Raw genomic sequence first — 18,156 nt, 5'->3', positions numbered from 1 at the left:
ACTTGCTTTGGCAATGTTAACACATGTTTCCCATGCCAATAAAGCCCCTTGAATTGAATTGAATTGAATTGAATTGAATTGAGAGAGAGAGAGAGAGAGAGAGAGAGAGAGAGAGAGAGAGAGAGAGAGAGAGAGAGAGAGAGAGAGAGAGAGAGAGAGGAGAGGAGAGAGAGAGAGAGAGAGAGAGAGAGAGAGAGAGAGAGAGAGAGAGAGAGAGGAGAGAGAGAGAGAGAGAGAGAGAGAGAGAGAGAGAGAGAGAGAGAGAGAGAGAGAGAGAGAGAGGTTGGAAGGGGGACTGTGGTTGGGACAAACCCAGCTAGATGATCTCTCTCTCTGAGATCTAAGGTTGTTGATAGAACCAGTCATTGCTGGTATTGTGCTTTTTGAGTTGTTGCTCTTTTTCTCCAGAGGAATGCATTGAGTCCATTGAAAAGACAAAACCGGCCTGTTCTGAAGAGAAAAAAAAGTATTGTTTTGCTGAGTATAATGACGTGCTCAGACTAACCTATGTTTTAGAGGCTACCACAAGGAACACAATTAGAGGTCAGACTCAGATACCTGTGTGTGTGTGTGTGTGTGTGTGTGTGTGTGTGTGTGTGTGTGTGTGTGTGTGTGTGTGTGTGTGTGTGTGTGTGTGTGTGTGTGTGTGTGTGTGTGTGTGTGTGTGTGTGTGTGTGTGTGTGCGCGCGCGTGCCTGTTTGTGTGTGTGCGTGTGAATCCTTGTCTGGTAACCCTATAAAACCTCCAGGCCACATTCTGTATCAATGTTGGAATTAGTGGGTGTGTGTGTGTCTCCAGTGTCAACTGTAAATCCACTGTCAACGTGTCAGTCAGGGGTAACTGTAGGCCAGCACAACACAACACGCCTTTTTGACCAGTGGAATGTAGCCTGCCTCCTACTGGAGAGAACACAGAACTGCACCAAACTGAGGGTTCCAATAGAACGGCACTGTAACAATAAACTTGGATCTCAATCTTTATATCACGTTTTGTTTTGTTGTGGTTGCTCTCATGGATACAGTATTTCTTTTAACTTTTAAATTGTAACTTAGTTTGAGTCAATGAGAGCAACCAAAACAAAACACACAAAGTGATATGAAGTCCAAAAAGGCAGGGCAGAAAGTTAAGTTAACAGGATAGATCTCACAGGATTATAGTAGAAAGGGAAATGAATCCGACCGATGTTGAAATTTCCTCAGATGGCTCGATGTTCATGATGTTCATGGAATCGTCAAAACCAACAGAAACCCTACACCTTTGTGTGCTATTTATACTGAAATAAAGCAGATTCCCAGGCTGCTAAAGGATTTTCATTACATTCAAACCTCAGTCCCAGGTATACACAGAGAGGAAGAGGCGAAGCAAGAGGGTTTGCTCTGCCAAAAATCTGTCCATGTTAAGCAGATCATTCACTATTAAGCAAGTGAGGAGTTTTTGTATGGGGGGCAATGATAGTGTCGAATTAGTCAAGATAAAACTGAATTCATATTTTGATACGTGAGGCTTATTTGATCTACTATAAATTTCATAATGCTTAGGTTGATATGAGTGCACTGATATGTGTGAGGCACGTCGCATCCCGGTAACTCTGAGAAAAAAAACACTTTATATTGGAGTTGTCCCTGTTGAAATTCGAGACGGTCTATGCATATTCACGAGGCTAGCGTAGCATCTCACTCTCCATTGAATACAGGTGGTTGACGTCAACAGCCCTCATCAAATAACGAGTTGTCCCACCAATCCAAAGAGAGGAATAGGCGGTAGCTCAACAGCCCGCCGTTCCACCCTGTCAACAACCAATCGCATTGTTAGAAGCAGAGACACAAGCGTCTCGTCACTGAATGATATGATGAGAACGAAAACCATACGTCATGGCCGTCTCAGTCACCAGATCTCAACCCAATTGAACACTTCTGGGAGATTCTGGAGCGGTGCCTGAGACAGAGTTCCACCACCATCAACAAAACACCAAATGATGGAATTCTCGTGGAAGAACGGTGTCGCATCCAATAGAGTTCTAGACACTAGTAGAATCTATACCAAAGGTGCATTGAAACTGATCTGGCGGCTCGTGGCCCAGCGCCCTATTAAGACACTTTATGTTGGTGTTTCCTTTGTCTTGGCAGTTACCTGTACATAAAACATTTCCCCAAATGATATTATTTTTTAATTAAAGGGACATGCCCTCTTAGCACCAGAAATGGCTATGGCGGCCATCTTTGAATTGACAATGCAAATAATGCCGTCAGAACAGGCAGATACATAACATAAACAGTACTAACACGTTTTTCCGCCAACTTTACCACACTGCAAACTTTTTTATGCCTTTTCTTTATATCTGAAATGCATTGTGGGTATCAAAGCTGAAACTTAGATTTTTAGCCTAATGACCTAGTAATAATTTCGATAAAGTTCTGCCTACAGCTTAGTATGAAACCTAGCCATGATGCTGAGTCACCATTGGCACACACTATGCTCTTCAACTCTTGATGGTTGCTAGGCAGCGCCCGTTAACCATCCTCCTGCCAGTTGTAAACTTTGCGAGGCATGTCACTTCCCCCATCTCTTCACATAGCCCAACACTAAGAACACACTGTTTTCTTACCCACAACTGGATGGAACCAGAAATAAATACTGTGGGAATAAATATCACTGAATTATTAAAATATTGTAACAAAGTAGGCTAAATCAATTGAAGGCATGTATCAAATTGTTGCTTACTGAAACTCCCAAAGTCATCCAAATGTAATAGATTTGAAGCCATACCTGCGTGAGGTCAACTAGATGATACATTCAGCACCATTTTGATTGAGAGTGCTCCATCATGCTGCTTTGAGACAAACATGGGGCCTCATGTGGCCTCATGGGGCGGCAGGTAGCCTAGTGGTTAGAGTGTTGGACTGGTAACCGAAAGGTTGCAAGATCGAATCCCCAAGGTGAAAATCTGTCCTTCTGCCCCTGAACAAGGCAGTAGTCTGTCATTGAAAATAAGAATTTTCTTAACTGACTTGCCTAGTTAAATAACGGTAAAATAAACTCATCTGATAAATCAATAAATGCCTGGTTTTCACTGAATCTCCGTTTGGATATTGGTTTAGCTACAATTAGTCTGGGAAATGTTAGCCACGTTGAGTGCTGTCTAGTTGGCTCATTTATTACATCTTCACAGCATGTTTAACAAGTGGATTATTTTGCTCTTCACTCGCAGTCGTTTAGTATCCTAGACCTACTCCCCACCAAAACAGCCTGTGACTTCACTGACTGGTCTCAATGTGACTTTGTCTGAATCTTCGTCTGTATAGGCAATTTGGTTAATTGGTTTCTGGCCGAGCAAATAAGTAGAGGTGGTATAGCTTATCTATTCATTTGCTCATCTATTAGTGATAAGAAACATTTAGCATGCAATAATGTAGCCTAATTCAAGTGTAAGGGTATTATTTTTGCTCATTCACGTATAGGCTATTCCAAAGGCCCATAGGGGGTGTAAAATATAAACAAGAGACTCAAGTGCTTTTGAAAATAGGATTGCTATTCTAATCTATCAGTATCAGGATGAAGATACTCTCAATGTAAGACCCTACACCTGGTCCCTAACGAAGTGGAGAGAGGCTAGGAAAGAGATGAAGCCTGGGTCATAAAAGTGCTTGGGCTGTTTCACAATATAACGTGTTTTATGATGGCGGATCCTCCGGCGCGGCACAGCGGTCTAAGGCACTGTATTTCAGTGCTAGAGGCGTCACTACAGACCCTGGTTTGATCCCGGGCTGTATCACAACCAGCCGTGCTCTGGAGTCCCACAGGGCGGCGCACAATTAGCTCAGCGTCATTCGGGTTAGGGGAGGGTTTGGCTGGAGTAGGCCGTCATTGTAAATAAGAATTTGTTCTTAACTGACTTGCCTAATTAAATAAAGGTTAAATGTTCTCATGACACATGTTGTGTGGGAAAAATACTATTTGTATTTTATTCTGTTATATTCCATTATATTCTTACTACAAAATGTATGTGTTGACTGACTGTTGACTGGTAGGTGTGTCTTGTTTGTTTAATGAACTATTGATTTCATTCATTTAGACCAGGAACATCATTCAACTCCAAATATGCTATTCTATTCTTTTGAAAATACATTTTATTAGTCTTATAATGTTTCTTAGGACCTGCCTGAAAAATGTATAATGGATTTCTTTTTGATAGTGTATATTCAATGGATTTATTAAAATATACTCAACAAAAATATAAACTCAACATGTAAAGTGTTGTACATTTTTTGGGCCTAATGAATTTATTTCAATTGACTGATTTCCTTATAAGAACTGCAACTCAGTAAAATCTTTGCGTTTTTGTAAATTTTTGTTCATTGTAGATGCATCAGCACACCACCGCTACCACTCGTCCCCGGCATGGCACGGCATGGCACGGCAGGTATAAAGAGGTGAATGCAGGCAAGAATGTGGTAAAAACAGGCCTGTCTGTAAGGTCATATAAACATTGCACAAAAACTTTTACAGGAAAAATACCATAAATCCTATGTGAAAGCAGTATATGTAAAATCAAGGGTTTTATCACTTCAAACCAGTCATATGTACCTATCACTGAACACTTGTGACAGCACAAACTGAGTGTTAGCATTTTAGTCATTTAGCAGACGTTCTCATCCAGAGCAATTTACAAGAGCAATTAGGGTTAAGTGCCTTGCTCAAAGGCACATCAACAGATGTTTCACTTAGTCAGCTCGGGGATTCAAACCTTTCGGTTACTGGTCTAACGCTCTTAACCGTGAGGCTGCCTGCCACCCAGAAGTACATCCACTAGGAGTCATTTTTGGAGAACTTATTTAGCTCTCCATTTGCATGTTCACATTTAGTTTTCATTAAATACCGCTTACATTATGCATACAACGCTGCACAAGCTTACTCACACACACACACTCCTACCAGTCCAGAGAGACACTCGAGTAGTCCTTTGGGTGCACACTCACTGGTGAAAGAACATGCTCTGTGTTACATCAAATACAGTGTGTGTACACACACACACACACACACACACACACACACACACACACACACACACACACACACACACACACACACACACACACACACACACACACACACACACACACACACACACACACACACACACACACACACACCCCAGAGGGGTTTCAGTGAATGAGATTTGCCAAGGTTTTATCTCAATGGTCTAACACACTTTTCTGTTGCAAACTTTAATGACAAACTAATGATGTAATGTATAGGAGAGAAACATCATATTTCTGTCATGCATCACAAGTGTCTCTCTTTAATTACATATCTGTCTGTATTATAGCCATCTAACAATGTACCTTTATCCATGTTGTATTTTTAATCCAGAGTTACAGCAGAAAATACTCTAATTTAACAGTACATTTCACAACGAGGTAAATCCCAGCTTTTCTACAAACGGTGTTCGACTTGGTGAAAACCTGCTTAGCCTCACCTCTCTGACCTCATACACAAAAACATTACATTACACTTTTCCTCTCATACACATACAGACTCATCAGTAGGGCAGTTATATATTCGGGCGCTTCACATTGTCCAGAAGGCGTCCACTGTCAGAGGCTGAAATGAATGGCTGTTTATATTAGGTGCCTGGTTTAATGAATTAGCCCACTACCTGGCCATGTCAAAGCCCAGGCTCATACAGACCAGACCCCATCACCCGTCACCCACCCTCCCCAACCTCTCGCTCCTTTAGACGGTCAGTGGGACACCCTGATTGCGTCCTTCGGGACGGGCGAGCCAGGGAAGCCTGACGCCCCCTTGCAGGGGTCCTGGTAATTTCAGGAGGGCATCTGGCAGAGGCCAGGCCTGGGACACCCTTTCCTCTCGCCCTCTCTTTCCCACTTTCTCTCTCCTGTTACCTCTCTCGGTGTAGGCTGCTACAGGGGCCTGGGTCTGCCTGCCTGTGAGACTGTGAGACACATTATTCAGGAATCGGCACGTTTAAACAAATGGCCAGATATGTATACAACCAAAACAGAACAGAGCAAAAGGGATCAGAACAGAACAGATCAAAATAGAGCAGATAAGAGCAGAACAGAGCAGAAAAAAGCAGAGCAGAACAGATACGAGCAGAAAAGAGCTGAGCAGAACAGAGCAGAACAGAGCAGCACGGCTCAGAGCAGAACAGAGCAGAACAGAACAGAGCAGAAAAGAGCTGAGCAGAACAGAGCAGAACAGAGCAGAACAGAGCAGCACGACTCAGAGCAGAACAGAGCAGAACAGAACAGAGCTGTGGGCCTGTCTGTCTGCCCAGGGCAAGGCGGCTCCAAGTCCCACTGCCTTGCCTGCACTGCAGTCTTTTTCTGTCTCTCTCCACTCTTACTACTAGACTGTGACCTGCTTCCCTGCCCCCGCCACCTTCCTCCACCCTGTATCTCCATCCAATCCCCCTACACAGGCTGAGGGCCCCTCCTACTCCGGTAGAATTCTGGAGAAGTTATCTTTGGTTTAGATTAGAAAGACTATCTTTAAAAAATGTATAATTGTGTGATGTGCATGTGTACGTGTGCGTGCAGGAGTGCAAGTGTGTGTGAATGGGAGTGTGTGTGTGAATGGGAGTGTGTTTGTGCGGTAGCTGTCATCTTGTATCAGCGTCGGCAGTCTGTAAAGAAAGCATTTCTGACTCCTGCCTCAGGATAGACAAGACACACCAGATGGAGGGAGAGAGAGGAGAAGAGGAAGAGGGGAGGAGCAGAGGGAGCAGAGGGATGGAGACTGAATTATGTGATATATAGAATGACCTCTAAAAACAGAATGAAGAACTCACAAAAATGAGAGAAGGAGGAAAGGGACGTTTAAATATGAAGACACGGACTTGATGATGACACGTGTGATAAGATGTGACAAGTTAGACACACACACATGAATTGAAGCTTCGCTGCCAGATAAACTAACCAGCAATCATTTCCCAAGCTCATCTTTCACAATGACTCCAGGGGGACCAGTCATTTTCCTTTGTTTTCTCTCTCTTTAATTTACCAGTATCCTGCAGAGGCCCTGCTCAAATTGCCTTTGTCTGTACTTTTATGGGGCCAGGGACTGTGTGTGTGTGTGTGTGTGTGTGTGTGTGTGTGTGTGTGTGTGTGTGTGTGTGTGTGTGTGTGTGTGTGTGTGTGTGTGTGTGTGTGTGTGTGTGTGTGTGTGTGTGTGTGTGTGTGTGTGTGTGTGTGTGTGTGTGTGTGTGTGTGTGGTATAGAGTGGGGCCTGAGGGGGCTAAGATTGCCATAATCATGGAGTGGTACCTGTTCATTAAGCGCACAGTCGGAACCCTGTTTGCAACATTTACGACGCAATTAAAGCAGCGCGGGCCATTAACAACAACAACTACCTATCTCCTCAATACATAGAGAAGGCGAGAGAGGGATGGCGAGAGAAAGAGAGATGCCAAGGGGAGAGAGAACAATTAGGGCGAGGTAGAGAGAGAAAAAAAGAGAGAGAAATATAGAAAAAGATAAGGTATATCATTTAACAGTTCCTATGCAGAAATTGCTCCGCCATTTCCTGCTTGCTAAAATTCAAATGTCAGTTTATGTGACAAAACAAGCAAGTATCGTGCGGCAGGTAGCCTAGTGGTTAGAGCGTTGGACCAGTAACCAAAAGTTTTCTGGATCGAATCCCCGAGCTGACCAGGTAGGCTGTCATTGTAAACAAGAATTTGTTCTTAACTGACTTGCCTAGTTAAATTTAAAAATTAGTGTAGAGAATCATTGCTTTTGTTACTTCTAGGTTAGACTACTGCAATGCTCTACTTTCCGGCTACCCGGATAAAGCACTAAATAAACTTCAGTTAGTGCTGAATGCGGCTGCTAGAATCCTGACTAGAACCAACAAATTTGATCATATTACTCCAGTGCTAGCCTCCCTACACTGGCTTCCTGTTAAGGCAAGGGCTGATTTCAAGGTTTTACTGCTAACCTACAAAGCATTACATGGGCTTGCTCCTACCTATCTTTCCGATTTGGTCCTGCCGTACATACCTACACGTACGCTACGGTCACAAGACGCAGGCCTCCTAATTGTCCCTAGAATTTCTAAGCAAACAGCTGGAGGCAGGGCTTTCTCCTATAGAGCTCCATTTTTATGGAATGGTCTGCCTACCCATGTGAGAGACGCAAACTCGGCCTCAACCTTTAAGTCTTTACTGAAGACTCATCATGGGTCATATGATTGAGTGTAGTCTGGCCCAGGAGTGTGAAGGTGAACGGAAAAGCTCTGGAGCAACGAACCGCCCTTGCTGTCTCTGCCTGGCCGGTTCCCCTCTCTCCACTGGGATTTTCTGCCTCTAACTCTATTACAGGGGCTGAGTCACTGGCTTGCTGGTGCTCTCTCTAGGAGGGGTGCGTCACTTGAGTGGGTTGAGTCACTGACGTGATCTTCCTGTCTGGGTTGGCGCCCCCCTTGGGTTGTGCCGTGGCGGACATCTTTGTGGGCTATACTTGGCCTTGTCTCAGGCTGGTAAGTTGGTGGTTGAAGATATCCCTCTAGTGGTGTGGGGGCTGTGCTTTGGCAAAGTGGGTGGGGTTATATCCTGCCTGTTTGGCCCTATCTGGGGGTATCATCGGATGGGGCCACAGTGTCTCCTGACCCCTCCTGTCTCAGCCTCCAGTATTTATGCTGCAGTAGTTTATGTGTCGGGGGGCTAGGGTCAGTCTGTTATATCTGGAGTACTTCTCCTGTCTTATCCGGTGTCCTGTGTGAATTTAAGTATGCTCTCTCTAATTCTCTCTTTCTCTCTTTCTTTCTCTCTCTCGGAGGACCTGAGCCCTAGGACCATACGTCAGGACTACCTGGCATGATGACTCCTTGCTGTCCCCAGTCCACCTGGCCGTGCTGTTGCTCCAGTTTCAACTGTTCTGCCTGCGGCTATGGAACCCTGACCTGCTCACCGGACGTGCTACCTGTCCCAGACCTGCTGTTTTCAACTCTCTAGAGACAGCTGGAGCGGTAGAGATACTCTTAATGATCGGCTATGAAAAGCCAACTGACATTTACTCCTGAGGTGCTGACTTGCTGCACCCTCTACAACTACTGTGATTATTATTATTTGACCATGCTGGTCATTTATGAACATTTGAACATCTTGGCCATGTTCTGTTATAATCTCCACCCGGCACAGCCAGAAGAGGACTGGCCACCCCTCATAGCCTGGTTCCTCTCTAGGTTTCTTCCTAGGTTTTGGCCTTTCTAGGGAGTTTTTCCTAGCCACCGTGCTTCTACACCTGCATTGCTTGCTGTTTGGGGTTTTAGGCTGGGTTTCTGTACAGCACTTTGAGATATCAGCTGATGTAAGAAGGGCTATATAAATACATTTGATTTGATTTCACATTGTACCATCTAAACCGCCATTAAATGTATTTTACATAACCACAAATATTGGATTTTCAGCTGTTTGAAGCTGGTGTACAATGATTGAGGGGAAGCATAGAAATAGTGCTTATAGAACAGATCTACCGCTCTTAGACATGCGTGTGTGTGAATTTGGTAGGGTCGCCCAAAAAGTTACATATTGCAGTTTAAAACATCTAAAGTAACACTTGGGAGAAGAAACACATTTTCAACAAAATTATCACAGAGATACAGATAAAAGAAAACAGCAAGTTGGAAGAAGAGATGACAGTGAGAGAGAGAGAGAGAGAGAGAGAGAGAGAGAGAGAGAGAGAGAGAGAGAGAGAGAGAGAGAGAGAGAGAGAGAGAGAGAGAGAGAGAGAGAGAGAGAGAGAGAGAGAGAGGAGAGAGGAGAGAGAGAGAGAGAGAGAGAGAGAGAGAGAGAGAGAGAGAGAGAGAATACTGAAGGAGAGGAGAAAATCAGAGGAAAGAGAGAGCTGGGCAGAGCATGTGAATGATAGTTATTATGATACAATACCTCTGTGTGGCGTCTGATTGCACAGGTATCCTACAGTCAGTGGGGATGCAGTCCACGCACCCAGGAAGGGGAGAGGTCAGGGAGATGCAAAACTCATCCTCACTGGCAATTACTAAAACGGCTCACTCTCCAACGCTCATTCTGCCTCCTCACACAATAGAATATGATTTGGGATTGAAATAAGGAGTCACTCACTGTGTGATATAGCCTACATCCCCAGGTAGATGGATCATGTCATTATTCAGACTCAGGGGTCAGGATGAGATGCTTTGGGGAGTCTATCAGACAGAGGAGATGCTGATAAATCTCTCCAGTTATAGCACTACATTGATGAGTTGAAGCGGCTGTGAGGCTTGTACACTCAATTGTATTTTTGATTGGTCTAGTGTGAGGGAGGACATCAATCTAAAAGTGTTATCATTGACATTCATATTTTAGAAGAAAAAGAACTAGACAGGTATAAATGGAGAGGGAAACTGTCTGGGAAGACTGACTTGAGGTGAAGGCAGGGTGGAGAAAGATACGAGGCTAATGAACATCAAGGTTCAATAGCCTGTAAACCACTGCTTTGAAGGAAACTTTATCTGAGAAACTTTTCAATCAAATGCTCCCGCGTCACTCTTCATATGCCATCTTAATACAGCCCAGATAATGGATCTGGTAATCGGTCATTGCGTGCTCTCTATGGGGGGGACATGCGGCGCTATTGTCAACGTGTCTTTTGTTGTAGTTAAAAGAGGGACAAATAAGATGCAATTTACAGACTTTTAAGGGGTGATCTTTTTTCCTTACCTCAATCACGGTGAAATTGCTTCTTCTGGAAGCCTGTAATTAAACGAAATACAAGTGGTTCTCTCTCCAAGCTAAATAAACGGGTGTTCTAGCGCTGTGTGACGCGAAGGTCAAGCCTCGCGCGCGTTAAACGGCTCGCTTCGTCTTTTCACGACAACAGCTTTCTACACTGCCCTACTAGAATAATGTGTTTTATGCACTGCCCAACTAGAATAATGTGTTTTATGCACTGCCCTACTAGAATAATGTGTTTCTGCACTGCTACAACTAGAATAATGTGTTTTCTGCACTGCCCAACTAGAATAATGTGTTTCTGCACTGCCCAACTAGAATAATGTGTTTTCTGCACTGCTACAACTAGAATAATGTGTTTCTGCACTGCCCAACTAGAATGATGTGTTTTCTGCACTGCCCAACTAGAATAATGTGTTTTCTGCACTGCCCAACTAGAATAATGTGTTTTCTGCACTGCCCAACTAGAGTAATGTGATTTTGCACTGCTACAACTAGAATTATGTGTTTTCTGCACTGCCCAACTAGAATAATGTGTTTTCTGCACTGCCCAACTAGAATAATGTGTTTTCTTCACTGCCCAACTAGAATAATGTGTTTTCTGCACTGCCCAACTAGAATAATGTGTATTCTGCACTGCCCTACTAGAATAATGTGTTTTCTGCACTGTCCTACTAGAATAATGTGTTTATGCACTGCCCAACTAGAATAATGTGCTTTCTGCACTGCCCAACTAGAATAATGTGTTTTATGCACTGCTACAACTAGAATAATGTGTTTTATGCACTGCTACAACTAGAATAATGTGTTTTCTGCACTGCCCAACTAGAATAATGTGTTTTCTGCACTGCTACAACTAGAATAATGTGTTTTCTACACTGCTACAACTAGAATAATGTGTTTTATGCACTGCCCAACTAGAATAATGTGTTTTCTGCACTGCCCAACTAGAATAATGTGTTTTATGCACTGCCCAACTAGAATAATGTGTTTTATGCACTGCTACAACTAGAATAATGTGTTTTCGCACTGCCCAACTAGAATAATGTGTTTTATGCACTGCCCAACTAGAATAATGTGTTTTATGCACTGCTACAACTAGAATTATGTGTTTTCTGCACTGCCCTACTAGAATAATATGTTTCTGCACTGCCCAACTAGAATAATGTGTTTTCTGCACTGCCCAACTAGAATAATGTGTTTCTGCACTGCCCAACTAGAATAATGTGTTTTCTGCACTGCTACAACTAGAATAATGTGTTTTCTGCACTGCCCAACTAGAATGATGTGTTTTCTGCACTGCCCAACTAGAATAATGTGTTTTCTGCACTGCCCAACTAGAATAATGTGTTTTCTGCACTGCCCAACTAGAGTAATGTGTTTTTTGCACTGCTACAACTAGAATTATGTGTTTTCTGCACTGCCCAACTAGAATAATGTGTTTTCTGCACTGCCCAACTAGAATAATGTGTTTTCTTCACTGCCCAACTAGAATAATGTGTTTTCTGCACTGCCCAACTAGAATAATGTGTTACTGCACTGCCCTACTAGAATAATGTGTTTTCTGCACTGCCCTACTAGAATAATGTGTTTCTGCACTGCCCAACTAGAATAATGTGTTTTCTGCACTGCCCAACTAGAATAATGTGTTTTCTGCACTGCCCAACTAGAATAATGTGTTTTCTGCACTGCCCAACTAGAATAATGTGTTTTATGCACTGCTACAACTAGAATAATGTGTTTTCTGCACTGCCCAACTAGAATAATGTGATTTCTGCACTGCCCAACTAGAATAATGTGTTTTATGCACTGCCCAACTAGAATAATGTGTTTTATGCACTGCTACAACTAGAATAATGTGTTTTCTGCACTGCCCAACTAGAATAATGTGTTTTCTGCACTGCTACAACTAGAAAAATGTGTTTTCTACACTGCTACAACTAGAATAATGTGTTTTATGCACTGCCCAACTAGAATAATGTGTTTTCTGCACTGCCCAACTAGAATAATGTGTTTTATGCACTGCCCAACTAGAATAATGTGTTTTATGCACTGCTACAACTAGAATAATGTGTTTTCGCACTGCCCAACTAGAATGATGTGTTTTATGCACTGCCCAACTAGAATAATGTGTTTTATGCACTGCTACAACTAGAATAATGTGTTTTCTGCACTGCCCTACTAGAATAATGTGTTTCTGCACTGCCCAACTAGAATAATGTGTTTTCTGCACTGCCCAACTAGAATAATGTGTTTTCTGCACTGCCCAACTAGAATAATGTGTTTTCTGCACTGCCCAACTAGAATAATGTGTTTTATGCACTGCTACAACTAGAATAATGTGTTTTCTGCACTGCCCAATTAGGATAATGTGATTTCTGCACTGCCCAACTAGAATAATGTGTTTTATGCACTGCCCAACTAGAATAATGTGTTTTATGCACTGCTACAACTAGAATAATGTGTTTTCTGCACTGCCCAACTAGAATAATGTGTTTTCTGCACTGCTACAACTAGAATAATGTGTTTTCTACACTGCTACAACTAGAATAATGTGTTTTATGAACTGCCCAACTAGAATAATGTGTTTTCTGCACTGCCCAACTAGAATAATGTGTTTTATGCATTGCCCAACTAGAATAATGTGTTTTATGCACTGCTACAACTAGAATAATGTGATTTCTGCACTGCCCAACTAGAATAATGTGTTTTCTGCACTGCCCAACTAGAATAATGTGTTTCTGCACTGCCCAACTAGAATAATGTGTTTCTGCACTGCTCTACTAGAATAATGTGTTTTCTGCACTGCCCTACTAGAATAATGTGTTTCTGCACTGCCCAACTAGAATAATGTGTATTCTGCACTGCCCTACTAGAATAATGTGTTTTCTGCACTGCCCAACTAGAATAATGTGTTTTCTGCACTGCCCAACTACAATAATGTGTTTTATGCACTGCTACATCTAGAATAATGTGTTTTCTGCACTGCCCAACTAGAATAATGTGTTTTATGCACTGCCAAACTAGAATAATGTGTTTTATGCACTGCTACAACTAGAATAATGTGTTTTCTGCACTACCCAACTAGAATAATGTGTTTTCTGCACTGCCCAACTAGAATAATGTGTTTTCTGCACTACCCAACTGGAATAATGTGTTTTCTGCACTGCTACAACTAGAATAATGTGTTTTCTGTACTGCCCAACTAGAATAATGTGTTTTCTGCACTGCCCAACTAGAATAATGTTTTCTGCACTGCCCAACTAGAATAATGTGTTTTCTGCACTGCCCAACTAGAATAATGTGTTTTCTGCACTGCCCAACTAGAATAATGTGTTTTCTGCACTGCCCAACTAGAATAATGTGTTTTCTGCACTGCCCAACTACAATAATGTGTTTTCTGCACTGCCCAACTAGAATAATGTGTTTCTGCACTGCCCAACTAGAATAATGTGTTTCTGCACTGCCCTACTAGAATAATGTGTTTTCTGCACTACCCTAATAGAATAATGTGTTTCTGCGCTGCCCAACTAGAATAATGTGTTTTTTGCACTGCCCAACTAGAATAATGTGTTTTCTGCACTGCCCAACTAGAATAATGTGTTTTCTTCACTGCCCAACTAGAATAATGTGTTTTATGCCCTGCTACAACTAGATAAATGTGTTTTATGCACTGCCCAATTAGAATAATGTGTTTTCTGCACTGCCCAACTAGAATAATGTGTTTTATGCACTGCCCAACTAGAATAATGTGTTTTCTGCACTGCTACAACTAGAATAATGTGTTTTCTGCACTGCCCAACTAGAATAATGTGTTTTTTGCACTGCTACAACTAGAATAATGTGTTTTCTACACTGCTACAACTAGAATAATGTGTTTTCTGCACTGCCCAACTAGAATAATGTGTTTTCTGCACTGCCCAACTAGAATAATGTGTTTTATGCACTGCCCAACTAGAATGATGTGTTTTCTGCACTGCTACAACTAGAATAATGTGTTTTCTGCACTGCCCAACTAGAATAATGTGTTTTATGCACTGCCCAACTAGAATAATGTGTTTTATGCACTGCTAGAACTAGAATAATGTGTTTTATGCACTGCCCAACTAGAATAATGTGTTTTCTGCACTGCTAAAACTATAATAATGTGTTTCTGCACTGCCCAACTAGAATAATGTGTTTTCTGCACTGCTACAACTAGAATAATGTGTTTCTGCACTGCCCAACTAGAATATTGTGTTTCTGCACTGCCCTACTAGAATAATGTGTTTTCTGCACTGCCCTACTAGAATAATTTGTTTCTGCACTGCCCAACTAGAATAATGTGTTTTCTGCACTGCCCAACTAGAATAATGTGTTTCTGCACTGCCCAACTAGAATAATGTGTTTCTGCACTGCCCTACTAGAATAATGTGTTTTCTGCACTGCCCAACTAGAATAATGTGTTTTCTGCACTGCCCAACTAGAATAATGTGTTTTATGCACTGCTACAACTAGAATAATGTGTTTTATGCACTGCCCAACTAGAGTAATGTGTTTTATGCACTGCTACAACTAGAATAATGTGTTTTCTGCACTGCCCAACATAGAATAATGTGTTTTCTGCACTGCTACAACTAGAATAATGTGTTTTCTACACTGCTACAACTAGAATAATGTGTTTTCTGCACTGCCCAACTAGAATAATGTGTTTTCTGCACTGCCCAACTAGAATAATGTGTTTTCTGCACTGCCCAACTAGAATAATGTGTTTTATGCACTTCCCAACTAGAATAATGTGTTTTATGCAATGCTACAACTAGAATAATGTGTTTTCTGCACTGCCCTACTAGAATAATGTGTTTTCTGCACTGCTACAACTGGAATAATGTGTTTCTGCACTGCCCAACTAGAATAATGTGTTTTATGCACTGCCCAACTAGAATAATGTGTTTTCTGCACTGCCCAACTAGAATAATGTGTTTTCTGCACTGCCCAACTAGAATAATGTGTTTCTGCACTGCCCAACTAGAATAATGTGTTTTCTGCACTGCCCTACTAGAATAATGTGTTTTCTGCACTGCCCAACTAGAATAATGTGTTTCTGCACTGCCCAACTAGAATAATGTGTTTTCTGCACTGCCCAACTAGAATAATGTGTTTTCTGCACTGCCTAACTAGAATAATGTGTTTTATGCACTGCCCAACTAGAATGATGTGTTTTCTGCACTGCTACAACTAGAATAATGTGTTTTCTGCACTGCCCAACTAGAATAATGTGTTTTATGCACTGCCCAACTAGAATAATGTGTTTTATGCACTGCTAGAACTAGAATAATGTGTTTTATGCACTGCCCAACTAGAATAATGTGTTTTCTGCACTGCTACAACTATAATAATGTGTTTCTGCACTGCCCAACTAGAATAATGTGTTTTCTGCACTGCTACAACTAGAATAATGTGTTTCTGCACTGCCCAACTAGAATATTGTGTTTCTGCACTGCCCTACTAGAATAATGTGTTTTCTGCACTGCCCTACTAGAATAATGTGTTTCTGCACTGCCCAACTAGAATAATGTGTTTTCTGCACTGCCCAACTAGAATAATGTGTTTCTGCACTGCCCAACTAGAATAATGTGTTTCTGCACTGCCCTACTAGAATAATGTGTTTTCTGCACTGCCCAACTAGAATAATGTGTTTTCTGCACTGCCCAACTAGAATAATGTGTTTTCTGCACTGCTACAACTAGAATAATGTGTTTTCTGCACTGCCCAACTAGAATAATGTGTTTTATGCACTGCCCAACTAGAATAATGTGTTTTATGCACTGCCCAACTAGAATAATGTGTTTTATGCACTGCTAGAACTAGAATAATGTGTTTTATGCACTGCCCAACTAGAATAATGTGTTTTCTGCACTGCTACAACTATAATAATGTGTTTCTGCACTGCCCAACTAGAATAATGTGTTTTCTGCACTGCTACAACTAGAATAATGTGTTTCTGCACTGCCCAACTAGAATATTGTGTTTCTGCACTGCCCTACTAGAATAATGTGTTTTCTGCACTGCCCTACTAGAATAATGTGTTTCTGCACTGCCCAACTAGAATAATGTGTTTTCTGCACTGCCCAACTAGAATAATGTGTTTCTGCACTGCCCAACTAGAATAATGTGTTTCTGCACTGCCCTACTAGAATAATGTGTTTTCTGCACTGCCCACCTAGAATAATGTGTTTTCTGCACTGCCCAACTAGAATAATGTGTTTTCTGCACTGCTACAACTAGAATAATGTGTTTTCTGCACTGCCCAACTAGAATAATGTGTTTTATGCACTGCCCAACTAGAATAATGTGTTTTATGCACTGCCCAACTAGAATAATGTGTTTTATGCACTGCTACAACTAGAATAATGTGTTTTATGCACTGCCCAACTAGAGTAATGTGTTTTATGCACTGCTACAACTAGAATAATGTGTTTTCTGCACTGCCCAACATAGAATAATGTGTTTTCTGCACTGCTACAACTAGAATAATGTGTTTTCTACACTGCTACAACTAGAATAATGTGTTTTCTGCACTGCCCAACTAGAATAATGTGTTTTCTGCACTGCCCAACTAGAATAATGTGTTTTCTGCACTGCCCAACTAGAATAATGTGTTTTATGCACTTCCCAACTAGAATAATGTGTTTCTGCACTGCCCAACTAGAATAATGTGTTTTCTGCACTGCCCAACTAGAATAATGTGTTTCTGCACTGCCCAACTAGAATAATGTGTTTTCTGCACTGCCCTACTAGAATAATGTGTTTTCTGCACTGCCCAACTAGAATAATGTGTTTTATGCACTGCTACAACTAGAATAATGTGTTTTCTGCACTGCCCTACTAGAATAATGTGTTTTCTGCACTGCTACAACTGGAATAATGTGTTTCTGCACTGCCCAACTAGAATAATGTGTTTTATGCACTGCCCAACTAGAATAATGTGTTTTCTGCACTGCCCAACTAGAATAATGTGTTTTCTGCACTGCCCAACTAGAATAATGTGTTTCTGCACTGCCCAACTAGAATAATGTGTTTTCTGCACTGCCCTACTAGAATAATGTGTTTTCTGCACTGCCCAACTAGAATAATGTGTTTCTGCACTGCCCAACTAGAATAATGTGTTTTATGCACTGCCCAACTAGAATAATGTGTTTTCTGCACTGCCCAACTAGAATAATGTGTTTTCTGCACTGCCCAACTAGAATAATGTGTTTTCTGCACTGCACAACTAGAATAATGTGTTTTATGCACTGCCCGACTAGAATAATGGACAGTGTTTTCATTGGTTGGTAGTTAGTTGTTAGCGCCTTGTAACGTTTGATAAAATGATAATATAGATATCAATTCATTGGTACACAAATTGGTTGAACTAACGTTTCAACGTCATTTGTCAGTATATTGTGACGTTGAATCTACGT

This window comes from Salvelinus fontinalis, chromosome 19, assembly GCF_029448725.1.
Source record: "Salvelinus fontinalis isolate EN_2023a chromosome 19, ASM2944872v1, whole genome shotgun sequence".
In the NCBI taxonomy this organism is placed as follows: domain Eukaryota; kingdom Metazoa; phylum Chordata; class Actinopteri; order Salmoniformes; family Salmonidae; genus Salvelinus; species Salvelinus fontinalis.
The sequence above is the reverse complement of the archived record's forward strand: the minus strand, read 5'-3'. Positions refer to the sequence as shown.